Source organism: Passer domesticus, chromosome Z (genome assembly GCF_036417665.1).
Source record: "Passer domesticus isolate bPasDom1 chromosome Z, bPasDom1.hap1, whole genome shotgun sequence".
Lineage (NCBI taxonomy): Eukaryota > Metazoa > Chordata > Aves > Passeriformes > Passeridae > Passer > Passer domesticus.
In genome coordinates, this window is record NC_087512.1 from 75,496,016 (window position 1) to 75,510,768 (window position 14,753).

A 14,753-nucleotide genomic window follows, 5' to 3' on the forward strand; every position below is an offset into this window, starting at 1 on the left:
ACATAAACATTAACTATACACATCTATAAATATAACTGGAGACAGAGGCATTCTACCTGCCCGATGGTCACAGGCTCTCCCTCTGTCTCTTCCTGCCACACAGGGCAGCCCTCCTGGAGAGGTCAATCACACGGGATCTGGGAAGCAAAGGGAACACTGAGTCAATATTGGCCCTTGTGCACGTGTTCCTTGAGCACCAATTGTCCTTCTACAAGGGACTGTCAAAGATGGCCTGAAAGGCAAACTCTCACTTGGCAATTTGAAGCCTGCTCTTTAAAGAACAGGGATCCTTCCAAGTGTTCAAAACTGAACTGTGTGAAGTGTTTAAGTATCCTGATAAAGCCTCAGCAAAGTCTCAAGCTTGAAACACAGACAGTCTCAGTGACAGAGAGACCTCAGTCCTCACTGAAGTGGCTGAAGCTGAAGGCTGCTGGGAGCTGAGTTATGAACCAAACTGGGACACCAAGCTTGGTGACACAACTGCCACAAGGTCAGATTTATTCCCTGCTCTCTTGCCACAGCAGAGGACTCAATGTCAGAGCCTCTGGAGAAGCGTGGAGGGCAGGGCTCGGGGAGGTTGTGCCAGTGCAGGATTTGAACTGAAGGCACCAGGCAGCACCAGCCCTGCAGACAGGAACTCAGCTCTGCTCATCTCCCTTGCTGCCAGAGGCAGGCTCAGAGCAGCCATCTCACACCTCTCTAAACCAAGGGGGGCTCTGTCCTTACCAGGCTCCTCGGGCTCTGGGGAACTGCTCCTGCAGCTCTCGGTGCCAGATGAGGCTTCCTCTGCTGCAGCCTGGTTCACAGGCTCGCCTCCAGAAGACTCAGGCACAGCATTAATATTGCCCTTGAAAGAACAATGGAAAGAAAGAAAACTCAAGATAATTTGGTATTTTCTTGGAATCACATCAGGGATGCAGTTACTCTTCTTCTCCATGTAACAACTTTCAGAAGCTTTCAGCCCAGCCTCTTCCCTTCCCCTCCAATGGGGTTACCTGAGCAGAGGGAGACCTCTCAGACAGGGATCTCCTGATCTCCCAGATCATCTGCTCCACAGCAAAGCCAAGATCCACTGCTGGTGATTGGTCTTCCCCAGGTGCATTCTGGACTGAGCTGGAGGTCATCAATGCTGCCCAGCCTGCACTGCCAGGTGGAGCACTGGTTGCTGAAGTGCCCGAGGAGGCTGCAAGAATCCAAACACATTGGTCAGGCTCCAGAATGTGGCTCTGGGACACAGATCTCTATTGCTGCCTTGGATCAAGCATCAAAGGAAGCACACAGGAAAACCAGGCAGAGAGTCTTTTTGCCTCTTAGGTGCCCCTTACTAATAGGCTTTATACCTTCTGAATGAGAATGACAGAGCCTTGTGGAAAAATACTTCAGTCAATTTTAATTATGGTTGGGAAAAACGAGGCTACGAGAAAACTCTTTTCCTACCTCGTGGGTCGAAAGCCGGGTACTGGTGCTGCTGCTCCCTGTGCAGCTGCTGGAAGCTGCAGGGCTGGAGCCGGAGCACCTCCCGGTCGAGCGGAGGCAGCTGCCCCCCGTAGAGCTCCTGCAAGCGGCTGGGGGCCCCTCCTGCCCGAGCGGCAGCGGCCGCTCCCGGTGCAGCAGGTGAAAGCCGCAGGACGGGCGCCGGGCGAGCAGCGGCCGCTCCCCGGGGCGCTGCTGGAGGCGGCTGGGCCGGGGGCTGCGCAGCTCCCGCCCATCCGGCAGCGTCCGCTCCCGCTGCAGCAGCAGGAAGCCGCTGGGCGGGCGCCCGGGCGGCAGCGGCGGCCGCTCCCGGGGCAGCGGCTGGAAGCGGCCGCGCCCATGCCGCCCGTCCAGCAGCGGCCGCGCCCCAGGGAACTGCCGGGAGCCGCAGGGCGGGTGCCTGCAGCCCTCCTGGCCCGCCGCTGGCCGCCGCCTGTCGGCCGCGCTCCGCCGCCTGAGGCGCAGCAGGAGGTCGGGGCGGTCGCGGCGGAAGCAGGGGCTGCCGTAGTGCAGCCAGCCCCCGGCATCGCCCGGCGCAGCCGCGCCCAGCCAGCCCGGCACCTTGCGGAAGCCGTAGCGGTAGAGCTGCCGGACGAAGCTGCGGAACTGCGTGGCCCTGAAGGGGCGCGGCACCGGCCCTGCCCCAGCGCCACCGCCCCCGCGGGCGGGGCCCGGGCCGAGCAGCTCCCGCTCGAAGAGGCAGCGGTCGACGAGCAGCCCCCGGGCCCGGCTGTCCCAGCGCACGGAGCAGACGCAGGGGCTGTTCAGCAGGCGCCACAGCTTGGCGGGGAAGGCGCTGGCGCTGAGCCCGGCGGGCAGCGGCAGCTCCGCCATGGCTCCGATCGCCGCCTGTGGCCGCAACGCCCGCGGCGCAATGGCCGCGGCTGCGCCGGCGGCGCGCGGCCTGAGGGGGGCGCTGCGCTGGCCCCCGGCGCGGCCCCGGCGCGGACTGGACTTGGCGGGGACGAGCGTGGCAGAGCCCGGGCTGCGGGCACAGCGCGGGCGGGGCGGCTCCCGGCGCTGGCCGGGCTCCGCACGGCACGGCACGGCACGGCAGGACTCGGCGGGCAAGGCAGGCAGGAAAGGGCAGGGCAGGGCACTGAGAGCAGCGGCGGGCTCTGTCCCCACGCTGCATCCCGTGCCTGGGTCACCATCGCTGACAGAGAGGAAGGACATTGCTCTGTCTGGGCTGGGGAAAGGATGAAAAGGGGGCATTAGAAAACATTCATTTGGTCTCCTTTTCAGCAGACTGGCTCTTTTTATCTCCCATGTCTACCTGTCTTTGGCGGAGTTGGCACATTTCTCATGATTTGGAGTCAGCTACAGCAGCAGGAAGGGGCAGCAATTTTGTCAGCATTGTCATCCAATCTAAAGTGCTGGCCTATGGATGGATGTTGCTTTACCCAAGGAATTGTAATGCCTGGGCAATAAGACAATGTTGCCCCATCACCCTCCTTGGTTTTCCCCCTCCTACTCTGATTCTTTTTGGTGCCAAGGCAATGAGGAAATGCTTGATCTATGCTAAAAGCTGTAGCTGTGCTGAAAGAAGCATTTACTTTGTAAGAGGGGATGGAAATTAAGCGCTTTCTAGAAATCAGCAAATTTAGCAGAACAAGCTAACTGCAAATGGTAACCACTTGGTGTTTGAGCAGACAATCTTGTAGACTCTGCAGAAATGAGAGGTGAGAAGTCATTAGGAAATTTCCCTCTGCTGGGCTCCCAGATCAGGCCGGTTCCCACGTTCCTTCCCAAACTGAGGTGTAGCCCATGGTCTCCACTCTCCAGCTGGAACAGAAGAAAGCAGAGAGTTTGCTGTTGTGGGAGAGGAGCTTCTCTTTCCTGCCTGTTTTCCCTTTGGGACAGGTCGGTGTGTGCTCATTAGATAAAGGCAGGTTTAAACTCTGGAGGAGTTGTGTTCCAAACTGCTCCCTCCTCGAGCTCTTCTGTGGGCATCCTTGGACAAAAGGCCTCTTGGTGGGAGCTCCCAGTGGCAGTTTAAGGAAGGAGGTTGACCTTTCAGGGTTGTGACTGCTGAAAGCAGCTGGTTTCCAGAGGTGTCCAGAGCTGGGAGTGGCTCCTTTTCTCAGCTGCCTGCAGAAAAGGAAGTTGCCAAGTGGGAATTTAATTTGCAGAGATGGCCATCAGGGATGTTTTCCAAGAGATTGTCTGGCAGAGAGGCAGGTCTGGTGCTAAAGTGGCTGTGTGTTTGTTTTGGTGGTGGGGAGGGTCAGAGATGCAGACACAGACACCAGCTGGAAGAATAGTGTCATTTACTGCAATGCAAAAGTGCAAGAAAGAGTCAGAAAAGGAGAAGCCAAGCAATGCACCCCAGCATTATTAAAAAAGGTTGCCTCTAGTGATTAAGAAAGATAGATCAGCAGATACCCCAATGCTTGCCCCTTCATCCAGAGTGGCACATCAGCTGGGGGAAGCTGTCCCAGCCAAGGCCTGGAGAGCCACGGCCGGGAACTGGGAAATCCTGCGGAGCCTCCACCTTTGGCGTCCACGAGGCTTCCGAGTGCGCTGTGAGAGCAGCCCGGCTTTGACAGTGCTGGACAGGCAACGTGACAGAGCTTCTGCTGGGGGACAGCTGATTTCATTCTCCTCTTGGTTTTCTCCCCGAGCCTGCCCAGGGCTCAAGGAGGAGCCAGGGCCAGGTGTGGCCTTGTCCATTTTCCTAAAGCAGCAAGGTGCAGACGTGTTTCCCCAGTGAATGGAGGCATTGATCCTTTTGATAGCAATACTTGGTTAAGGAGCAGATACACAGCACATTTGGTTGGAAGGGTCACCTAGAGGGCAGCTTTGGCTCAGGTCCTGTTGTTGAGGCTTCAGGCAGGGTCTGAAGTTCAGGCTTCAGTCCTTCAGTATTTTGTGGTGAAAATCATTGCTGTGCAGAGCTGGAAACAAACAAGTCTGTCTTTAGCACATTTGAGACAGGGAAGAGGATTAGGCCTGCAAGGCCAGGCTAGGGCCAAGAGCAGAAGGCCAGCAGCCTGCATTTGCCCCCAGGGAGCCGTCCAGAGCAAGAAGCCACTCCTGGCCATGGGCTGAGGTGCCCGAAGCTGCCTCCCCGCTGTGCAGCTCTGCAGAGCCCGCGCAGCGCCGGGTCCTGGGCAGCTGGGACAGCCCGGCTGCCCTGCAGCACAAGGAGTGTCCCAGAGAGAAGCTGCTGCCCTTTGCTTTGCAACTGTTTCACAGAGTCCTGTCATTAATCCACAGAGTCTGATATGTTTTCCTTTTGTCTCCCAAATGTAACACAGCTTTTTGAGAAAATGGACTGATGTAGCTACTGCTGGTGGTGGTGCTTTTGTCTGCAGGTGAGGGCAGGTGAGTTGAGCCAAGGACAGAGTCCACTGTTAACATCCCGGCTCTGCCACGTCAAGGAAACCTCTCGCAATTGATTTCGTGGTGCTGAGCAGTTTTCTTAGTTTTGGAAAGCTACGACGTTAAGAAACCCAAGATTTTCCTCCATGAGGATACCAGCAGTAGCATGATGCCAATTTTTTCCACCTCTTCTCTGTGTCTTTGGTGTTTTTGAGAGTTCCTCAGTGCCCGACAGGAATGAAAGTGTGGAGGATTTTGTGGACAGTTAGCTAGCTGATAAAGGTCACACTGACATAATACCGTTAATTAAGGAAGAAGGAGACAGGTATAGGAGCCAGCAGTCAGTGTCTGCATAGGGCAAGGGCACTGTGCCCTTGGTGCAATGTCAGGATGGGGGAGAGGATCGTTAGTTAGAAATATGAAGAAAAGATGAGAACAGCTGCAACATAGTAGCCACAAGAATGCTAACGTAGGCGTAGTTAGCTGATAAGTGACTACCAATAATGAGCTCACCTTTTGCAATATGCATTTGCCTTATTAACACTAATATAAGTATGTGTGCCTATTCAATAAACTTTTGCGATTTGCAGATCACTGATATTGAGTGCTGCATTTCTTCCGCCGATCTCAATATGAAAGGACCTGTGATGATGTGATTTGAGAGCTCTGTTGTTCCTTGCCACATGAGTGTTTATGACAAGCTGGACACCCCACTCGTGGCTCTGTTGAGTTAAATTCATCCCAGTTCTGTGCAAACAGCAGCCCCGAGGTGCTGAGGAGAGCAAGGACAGTGGGTGGGTGTGCATGCACACAGCCGGGGCTGACTGCTGTGTGGGCAGAAGGTTTTGGACTGCTGTACATCTTCACTCTCCCTGGCTGGAGTAACATATCAAATGTATACGAAATAAAAATATTTATCAAAATATATAAAAATGTATCACACAACACATATGAATTGATGATATATGTAATTTGTCATCTGTAGACTACATACTATGTATTTTTATATAGATACTATAATAAATAGAAGATATAAAATATAGACTTGATCATTTTCTCAGCCATTGCCTGTGGGTCATACAGACCATCTCCTGGTGTTACTGCATTTGTGTATTCTGGTACTCCTTATTATAGCATCCATGTCCCTGGGAGTTCCTTCAGGGAACTTCACACAAAGGGCTTCCATCATTTCAGTGCTTGTCAGAACTTGTTCCTTCCCAGTTCTCCAGTGTCCTTCTGGATTTTGGAGCATCTCAGCACTTGTGTCCATGGCCCTTCCTTCATCCCCAGCCTGCAGCAGTCACAGTCACTGCTGCCTCCCCCTTGCTGCAGCTCATTTGCCCAAGTGCTGCCAAAGGCAGCGGAGCTGGCTCAGGATCCCTGTTGGCTTCTGGGCTCTGGGATGAGCTTCAGGGGGACACTTGGAGCCCTTCCTAAAGAGCTGCCCGTGGGATGTGGGGTGGATTTGTCCTCCCCAGATGGCTCCTGCTTGGAGTTCTGCTCTCAGTGGAGTCCCGGAGTTTTCTCAGCAGGCCTTGGCAGCGAGTTCTGAGCCAACGTGTGGCTCTGCTGCCATCCCAAATCTGCGCTGCCCTTGCCCAGCCTGAGTGCAGGTGGGGCATGTGCTGGGCATGGCCGGGGATTTCCATGGCCCAAATCCTGCAGCATTCCCATCTGCTCCTGGCTTTGGGTAGCACAAATCCACACTTCCTTCAATTGAATCATTGCATTTATTGCAGATAGCTACACCTGCACTAGAAATGTACAAATATGCAAAAACCCCTTGAGTTTAAAAATGAAATTTGTTTTAAATTGCTACACTTTTGCTGCCAATGTATAAAGATGCAAATATCAATTTAAGTTTAAATTTAATTCTTTTGAGATAATTGTGCTTTGTAAATATATACAAATATCAACTTCAGTTTAAAAAATTAGTTTATTGCAACTCTACAACTCACTATACACAAATATGAATTGAAGTTTAACAATTAAATTTTTTACATATTGCTACAACTGTACAGCCCATATACAAATACAGGAATATCAATATCCCTCTCTAAAGAATCTCAGATCCAGAACTAAATAAATACAATTTTAGAACTATGCAACTCCATATATATTTAAGGAAAGTAAATACATATATATCTATAGGAATATATAAATGTAAATACGTATTACGTATTTCGTTCCATATGTGACATATAATACACACATAACAAACATATCTATAAATATACAAATATCAATGGATCAATTAAAAAATCCATACAACCCCAGCAAAAGAACTGCACAGCTACACAAATGTACAAGTATGTAAATATAACTACAGATGTAAACACATCAATATACATGCATCAATATAACAATATACATACATAGATACCTACACAAATATCAGTCAATGTGTGTAAATATCCCTACACTTGTAACTATCCAAGTCTAACTCTACCCATCCATAAACAGAACCAGATCAGCAGGGATTGCAGCCCCCCATGTTCCCAGGCTCTCCCTCGGTCTCCTCCTCCCATGCAGAGCAGCTCTCCTGGACAGGGACAGCAGATGGGACATGTGGGAAGCAAAGGGAACACTGAGTCAGTATGGGGACATTTCCCTTGGCAGCAGCTGCACTTCCATCAGGGAAGAGGAAATGTCAGAGCCTCCCCAGGAGGGTGAGAAGGAAAAGCAGCCGAGCGGGCCAGGCTGTGGTGAGCTGTTCACTTCTTTCAGGCATCCCAGTTGCTCTGGGGGAACTCCCTCATGTCACGTTATTGAACCACCTCTGCACTTACCAAGCCTGTGGCCCCCAGATCAAGCAGTATTTCTGTCTCCAGCTGCTTGCACCAATGACAGGGAACATCCTCTGACAGCGCTGGGGCACAAAGTTACCTTCCACGGCTCATCTGACAGGGCCTTGTTCTTCCTCTGCTTCCTGTCTTTCTCCTTATTTTCCACTTGGAATTTTTGCAGCATTTCTTTTTCTTTCCCCTTGATCAGTGCTAAAAGGAATGTTTTTCTTCCAAGTTTGAGTTAGTCCAGTGATCCTGTGGAGTGTTTTCTCAGAACCCCTTGTCATGGAATTAAATGTTAATTTCAGCAGTTTTGGTGATTTTCTGTGTGATTTCTGCAAGTCTCCATTAGGGCACCACTTAGGAAGGCAGAAAGAGAAGGATGTTTCTGTATGTCAGTTCACTAGTGGAATATTCATGAACAGAGAGAGTGATTAGCTGCATTTTACATGTACTCCTAACCTGAAAGTGCAACAGGTAACTTGGGGAGAAATCAAAGCCACATCTCTCCTTCTACCAGCCTGTATTCAAATGTAAAGTAAATAGAGCAGGGTGAGAATGTTAGTGTTCAGTTCCTAATGTGCCTTATTAAGGTGTTCTTAAAGTAATGCAGATAAAATCTGGGTTGGCATTCCTAATCTCCAGATACTCCTGGTCAGTTTCAGTGACTCTGAAAACAGCAGCGATGTGCCCATCCTACCTTATTAATCGATTTGGGAAGGTTTTAGGTTCAGATTCTCTGAGGCTTTAGCTTTTTAGATCTCTAGACAATGCTTCCAGGAATCTAAATGGCTTTCAGAAATTAAACTTCGATCCTTTTTCCCTCAGTCTTTGCACTCGTGCACCAGATAATTTCAGTGAATGGATTCCACTCTAATACAACTCCAAGCTGAATCTCTCAGCTCTGTTTACACTGGTGGTTTACTCTTCTGCACAGTGCAATTTTAAAACCTTCATTCCTTTTTATCTCTGCCTTTCTTTTTCTGTTTTAGCTTGCAAATGCATGTAGATTGTAGTAGTGTGTTGTTTTTTTTAATTTGTAAGTTTCGGTATGTTATTATTTATAGTTTTGCTCGGGTTCTCTCTCTCTCTCTTCCAGTTTTGATCGCCCCATCAGTCACCTAGTCCCCTCCTCAGTTTTCATATTGTATCATTGCTAACCTCCCTGGTCCCCTGTCTGTCACCCGGTGGCCACCCCTTTCCTTCCGGAACCTTCAGTACAGGCCGTCGAGTGATTGGACCAGGGGCCGTGGCTCCACCCCAGTTCTTCCCCCATTGGATTCCCGTGGTTGTCAATTGTGTTGCCCCTCCCCTATTCTTGTTTGTGATTGGTCCTCACTTCCCAGTTATAATCCCCTGCTGGTCTCAGGTTATTCGAGATCCTCTGCGGTCGCCCTCCCTGAATAAACCTACCCCGTTTACACCACCGCCGATGCTCCGTCTCTTCTTCCTCCTGCGGGTTGCAGCCATTCTACAACACCTTTGCTCTGCGGATCCTCTGTCCCCAAGGCGAAAGCCTTAGACGCTCTCCTCAGGAAGAAGCTGTTCCTGTGGGAGAGTGCCCCCAGTGCTGCCGGCGGTGCTGGCCGAGCTAGCCGGGACTTTGATAATTTGAGGAAGCCAGCCGCTGCCGCTGCAGTAGATGTATCAGAAACTATACATTTCATTTCTGATACATCACTTCCAGTCTAGGAATTTCATTTTATCCTGTTCTGATGTTATGCTAGCCTTGTATTTTTTATTCTAAGTGCACTCATGATTTCTTGAACGTGGAAGTTTTATAATGCAATGCTCTCATACACCTCCTTTCATGAATTCCTTCACTAACATCAGCAGAACTAACTCAGTGGTTCCTTTCCGTTTTTAGAAGATTTTGGGAAACTCAAGTCCTGCTCAGCTCCAAAAAACATTTATGATGATAGGTAATTCTCCTAAGAACTGAAGTTAATGCTAAAGCAACAGCATCTGCTTGTTCACTTGTCAGAAATTGGGAGAAAACACACTGCAGACACTGAGGAATGCAGTGCAAGGAAGATGGGAATCCCTCAGTTATCCCGGCAGATTGATATCACTGGCAAAATTCCCTCTTTTCCAAAGGGTTTTCATTTGCTTTGGCTGTACTTTGTATGGCTGTAGGTCACATATTCCTTGATTTCAGGAAGTATCTTGGCAGTAACTCTTGGTAATATACCTTGCTAATTCCCCCTTTGGAGGAATTACTCAGTTCTGCAGTCCTCATTATATGCCCTGTTTTAAAAGACTTTTATGCTATTTTCCTTTTCTTGGTGTCGTCACACTTGTTCAACAAGGTTCTCTTTCTAAGAATATTAATCACAATAACCCAAAGGATTAAAAAATGCTTGGGTATTTATTCCCTGAGGGCTTACAAAAGAGAAGTAAAAAAAAATATGTATAAATCCTGGATGTAAAATGGAAATAAAAATAAACCTGAGAGTTCTCCCAAAAATCTTGTTACATTTGCCCAATTATAAAAGAAAAAAAAAAGCAAAATTAAATGTAACAGCAATTTTAATTAAGTAGCTTATTTTATATAAAATTGAATACACTTGAAACACACTTTGGTAAAATAAGGAATAATTTGGTTCTGATAATAGCGTATAAGCAAAAACAATCGCGCAGGGTACGGAGGGCAGGGCTTGACCCTCGTCACCTCACATACAAGCTTTTCAAGCCAGAATTCCTTTTTTTATGCTGTATGCCATTACCATTTCCTCCCATTTTCGATTTGTCACACTTGTATCACCACCCTCATCATCACCTTTACCACGCATGCTCCACCATCCATTTAGGGCGTTGCGCCACTCTTTGGGGGTCTTCTTTGAGGAAGGCCTCTCCTCTTCCTCGGTGTCCATTAGTTCACCTTTTTGGTTACACATGTGCACCAGGCTGGTATAGTATAGCCAATCTTATGTTCTAACATTAAAGCATCAAATCTCATATAATTAACATTTTCCTGGTGTCCAACCAAATTTTCCTCTTCAAACTAAATTTAGTAATAGTTATCTCTTGCATCTTCCTGTTCTGAACGTCTGCAGGAGAAGTAGGCGGGTGGAAGCCCTCATCTCCATTTCTTTCTTGGCATTGCACCTTCAACTCTTTTATTATTTCCAAACATTAATTACAGTATCAATATTGATTACTGTGTCAATTTTATCAGCATGAATCATACCTATTTATTACATTTCCTTTCTAAGTACACGAATCACAATATCCCTAAGGACTGAAAAATTATTGTTCCCTAATATTCACAAGAGAAGAATAAAAAGAAATCTCTATGAATACTATTTGTAGTATGGAAACAAAAATAAACTTGAGAGTTCTCCCAAAAACCTTAAGAAAAAAACCCAATGCATTTTATAAATCCTGATAATTCCTCTACAGAATACAAAAAGGGGCATGTTTTAGAAAACAAAATCTGTACCACAGTGCTGCACAGAATTCTATGCTTTCAAGCTTTTTGCACTTCAGGGGCAGTATCATTCTCTGCACTGCAGTGCTCTCAGCATGTTCTGCTCACCGTGGCAGCTTTCTGCTCTCCCCTGGTACAGATCATCCTCCCAGCCAAGGCTGAGTGCAGCCACCACAGCTCGCAGCACCTTCCCACACAGAAAGAGCCGAGCGAGAGAGAGATGGCTTCCCCCAGCTGCTGTGTGCTCTAACACTGCCACCTCGCAGCTGCTGAAAGCCTCAATTCCTGGGTTGCGGCATGTTAGTTTATTGAGTCGCATGCTCCGATACCTTGTGGTATGTTCAGGTGTTCCCGAGTTACTACAGTTAGTTTCTCCCCTGTCTTATGCCCTCCTACCCAACTGGCCCTAGAGGAATCCCCTCCCTCCTTTCCAGATTTTTCCCTGTCTGTCAAAACAACCCGGCCCCTTTGCCCTGTCCATCAGCCCAAACCCTACCCTTTGTTCCATAATGTTCCCTGTCCCTCACCCTATGATCCAGTCCCTATCCCAACCCTCTCTCCTCCCCTTGTTCTGATTTGTTGCAGCCCTCAAAACCACACCCTGAGACTCGCTTACTGGTTACTATATGGTGCCTACCCCCTGTTTTGAAAGATTTTAAAAACACATGCACAGAGGTGCTGGGAGCTTTTTTTGCTTGTGTTCCCCCTTGGCAATTGTGTGCTGTGTTACCTGTCCTTATCTCTCCTAATAAATTTGCTGGACTTTGCACCGCAGAAGAGCCTCCTCTGCCTCCTTCACTCGGTGCTCGTGGCTCCTCCAGGGTCCCTACTGCTGGGCTGGCTTAGAGGTTCTGGCTCAGGCAAAACCCCAGTCTAGCCACTTCCCTGCTCTCGCCATTGCCCCTGGAGCATCACAGAGCTAGCCAGGGCTCTGGAAGACAGTGGCAGTGACCCAAGGCCTGGCATGTCCCAGCCCCCAGAGCCACACCTGCCAGGCCACGAGCCCCAGCCTTGGTCCCCACTGCCGGCCTCAGTGGCTCCTGGCCATCCTCACCCTGAGTGCAAAACCAGCCCCAGGAGCCCCCCATGGCGCTCTGGATCCAGGCTGAGACACCCTCAAGCCATCACTGAAAGGGACATGGATGGGGACTGCAGCTGGATCTTCCAGTGCTCACCACCCCTGACTGTGCTCCAGGTGAACCCAAACCTCAGCAGCTGCACCTTGAGCACATTGACCCTTCTTGCCCATCCTGGAACGTGGTGCTCCCACATCATACACGAGCCCTTTGCAGGGAGTGACCAGCTCCCAGCTGATCTGCTACCCTGGCCTTACTTTCTGTTTCCCAGCAATGAACTTGGTGGATCCACTTATGAGAATGCCAGCACATCATTTGTTTCTCAAGAGCTCTTAGCCAAAAAAACTGCACTCACCACTAGTTTTTGCACAGAGAAGGAGGTGCTGACAAGCATAAGGCACAGAGAGAGCCCTGACATAAGAATTCCTGAGCCATTGGATTCCAAAAGTTGCTGATGTCAGTTGCTTGGTTCATATCTTATAGCCAGTTGTGGATGGGAGCTGCTGCTAAGGTGGGAAAATTTGGAGAAATGAAGGTGCAGGAGACAACCAAAACCAAGAGGGAAGACACTTAGAAATACAGAGCACAAGAGAAGACCTTGGAGATGGCTCAATAGAAAATGCCAGCAGCAGCGCTCGGAGCTCGAAGCTGCTCACTGCCACCGCAGGGGCTCCTCAGTAAAAGAGTTGAGAGGCAGGGGAAGCCTGAGAGTCAGGAATTTATCATTCTGGCTATGAAATAAACTGGGAAGGAAGCACACGCCAGTGCCAGCAACCTATCATGAACTAGGTAATGGAAAACAGACACCAGCAGGAAAAGATGACATTTTCAAGACACTTTGAAAGGTAATTTTCAGTTACAATAGTGATCCACAGCACTGAGAAATTAGACCAGTCAGATGCCTGGTGATGAGCAGCACATGATGGAGTGAAGCTGTTTGACAACAACCGTCAGCAGGAGCACAAACAAAAACCACCAGCTGCATCAACAACAGTCCCATTCAGCATATTAATGAGGGAGCTGGGACAGTCCTTCAAAGCATCCTGCAAGACTGAGCTCAAGTCACAAGTGATTTCATTCCAGGCTAAACACCTCTGTAATAACTCATTAGCTGGTACTTTCTGGTTGCACTCCTTTAGAAAACAAATCAGTTTCTTACTAAGAAAAGCAATCTCATGTAACCATACACTGCACTTTGGTCTGAACTTGGACAAACACGCTCCTAAAGGAAAACCATTTCTATCTAGGATAAAGGGATTCATTCACCCCCACATAGTGCAGCATCAGTCTAATCACTTGCTCTGCAAGTTTAGTACTCAGAGACACTACAGAAGTTTTAACAGCTGTTGGAAAAATGTTCCAGCCTCTGACTTTTTTAATGGAGTTACTGCAGCCAAGGTTTGCTGTAAATTGATGTCACTGGATTAGATGTTAACATGCAGCTTGACATATGATTCATGAGAATGAGTCACAGGCCTAACTAGAAATAAGACAGACCGAATTAGAAACATGACATGAAAAGCTTTTGAGTCCAGAGCCTGGATTCTCCCTGACATGAAAGATTTGACATGTGAATACATTTTCACTTCCTGAGAGAAAAGAGACAAATTTCACATTGAAACACAAAAATGTCATGCTGGAGATGCAGAACTTCCTTCCTGAGAGTTTGGGGAAAAACAGAAGTAGCCAATTTGATAGAAAAGAAAGCCTTCCAAAATGTGATTTACCCTTTGATGGAGCATCTATCTGCTTACCAAACATCCATTCCATGTACCTTTCCAGTCACAGACGTTCCACAGAGGCTTTGTGGCCCTCTGCCAGGTGATCATGTCTGGGGCTCCAATAAGGTGGCACAGGAACATGTCCCATCCAGGTATTTAGGCCTGCTGAGTGGAATTTGGATAGAAATCACTGCTGTTCCTGGGGTTTTTGCACATTTGGGTGAATTATTCTCTCAGGATCTCCTCTGGTCTGGTCTGGTTGGGAAGATCCCGAGGTGTGTCTCTGTAAAAAGTCTCTTTTCCCCAACACAGCAGCCGAAGAAGGAGACGAGAAGTCTTCAGTTCACGTTCTCAAGGTAGTTTACTATTTCTTTATCTCAAACATTTTCTGTCTGGCCTGCCAAGGTCTGTTCTGCAGGTTGGTCTGAGGCACACACTCCGCCTCTTGGGCTGGTGCTATCTTTTATACTAAAAACTACGTATACTATGTTTACAATAATGTTCCAATACCTATCACCTATGTTAGACAGTGACTTTCTGTGAATGCCAACATCATCCTGTACATGGAGGGAGAAGAAAGAAGAAGGACAGGGCACGCCCAAATCCCTTCATCTTGGAACCCCTGACCCCCATGTACAGAATTCCAAACCTCCCTGTACAAGGTTCAAAACCCCCCTGTACAGTGCTCCAAAATTTTTCCCTTCACCCTGTGATTGCTACTACTATGCTACTTAAACTTTTGTAACTTGTAATTCTTCATATAAGGTTGGCAATTTGCTCCATGGTTTGAGATAGAATCCTTAGGTGTCTTTGGCTTCCTGCCAGAGTCTCTGAGCCCCTGCCAAGGCTTTGAGACATCCAGGGCATCCAGAGAGATGTTCTGGGTTTTGACAGCAGTCCATGCTGACTGGTCCCACCACTCTGCTCCTCACAGAAAACCTTG